Source organism: Octopus bimaculoides, unplaced genomic scaffold, assembly GCF_001194135.2.
Source record: "Octopus bimaculoides isolate UCB-OBI-ISO-001 unplaced genomic scaffold, ASM119413v2 Scaffold_197620, whole genome shotgun sequence".
In the NCBI taxonomy this organism is placed as follows: Eukaryota; Metazoa; Mollusca; class Cephalopoda; order Octopoda; family Octopodidae; genus Octopus; species Octopus bimaculoides.
Window position 1 is genome coordinate 46,204 of NW_026411418.1, and position 1,457 is coordinate 47,660.

General features: G+C 34.7%; 1 protein-coding gene across 12 annotated transcripts in view; it reads left to right on the forward strand.

Moving 5' to 3' along the window:
• Window positions 1–982, forward strand: part of LOC106882233 (shematrin-like protein 2) — a 14,578-nt gene extending 13,596 nt beyond the window's left edge. For all 12 annotated transcript variants that reach the window (XM_052978331.1, XM_052978333.1, XM_014932837.2 and 9 more), the window contains one exon: window positions 426–982. The gene's annotated coding sequence lies outside the window, so the exon portion shown is untranslated. The remainder of the gene's footprint in view (window positions 1–425) is intronic.
• The last annotated feature ends 475 nt before the right edge of the window (window positions 983–1,457 follow it).

The following is a 1,457-nucleotide window of genomic DNA, read 5'->3' on the forward strand; positions in this document are numbered from 1 at the left end:
AAATACATATATGACAGGCTTCTTTCAGTTTCTGTCTACCAAATCCACTCACAAGGCCTTGGTTGGCCCTAGGCTATAGTAGAAGACACTTGCCCAAGGGGCCATGCAGTGGGACAGAACCCAGAACCATGTGGTTGGTAAGCAAGCTACTTACCACACAGCCACTCCTACGCCACGTTTATTTCTGTTCCACTTTTATTCTGTTATTCTTTTATTCTGTTATTCTTTTGCTCATTTCAGTCATTTGACTGCAGCCATGCTGGAGCACCGCCCTAAACGTTTTTTTTGCTGTGGGACTGACCCCAAAGCCGCATGCTTTACAAAGTGATGTTTCTTAAGCTCACAGCCCATGAATATGTTATTGATTCCATTCCTACATTCCTGTTCTCTGATTCTCTTATTCTTCTAATCTTCTATTCTTCCAGGTTGCTGATGTACTTTACATTTCAACTACCATCAAACAATGACTGAAAGAAAAAAAACAAAACAAAAACAAACCCTTTAAATAAATAGATAAAAACCATACACAACAACAACAACACCTGTGAAAACAAAAGAAAATGGATAATGATATATAACACACATACACACACATAGATATGTGTATATGTATATATATATATGTGTTTGTGTATATATATATGTATATGTTTATATTTATATATATGTGTATATATATGTATGTATTTGTGTCTATGTATGTGAAGAATATTCCCATTTTTTTTTTTCGATATTTTTACATTTTTTTTACATTTGTCACATGAACCTATGTCAACACCGCCAACATCAGCAACAAGAAGAACACCATCCTCAGCAATAACTGAAACACCACCATCAGCTGCGATGAAATGAAAATACGAAAAACGAAAATGAAAATGAAAATTTTATAAAAGCAGTAATGGTTTATATATGAATGTATATAAAATGGTTTTTATAAAAATACAAAGAAATTTGTAATAAAAATTGTTTGTTGTGTTATAAATTCGATTTTGTTTTATTTTGCATTTTAAAAAAATTTTGATTTAGTTTAAAAAAATTTTTTTTTTTTTAGATTTTATTCAGTCATTAATCTTTACTCAATCCTTAATCTTTACTCAATCATGAATCATTTGGTTGTGACCATACTACGATGGGGACCACCTAGGCATCTTATTACCTTTATCTATGTTTTGCACCTGCTATAATCATCCTTTCCTCTCTCACTTTCTCCCTCCACTCACCATCCCCTTATCCCTTATTAAATGTGAGTAACCCTGAAGACTCCACCGTACGGATGTGCTCTTCCAAACCCCTCTCATACTAACTCCTCTCGACCCCCACCTAGCATGAATCTGAGCTGAGAACTCCCAATCTTGCAAACCGTGTAATAGCCTTAATAGTGCAGGGGTTACAGAGAAAAAAAAAAAAAAAGCACCCAGTCCACCATGTAAGGTGGTTGGCGTTAGGAAGGCCATCCA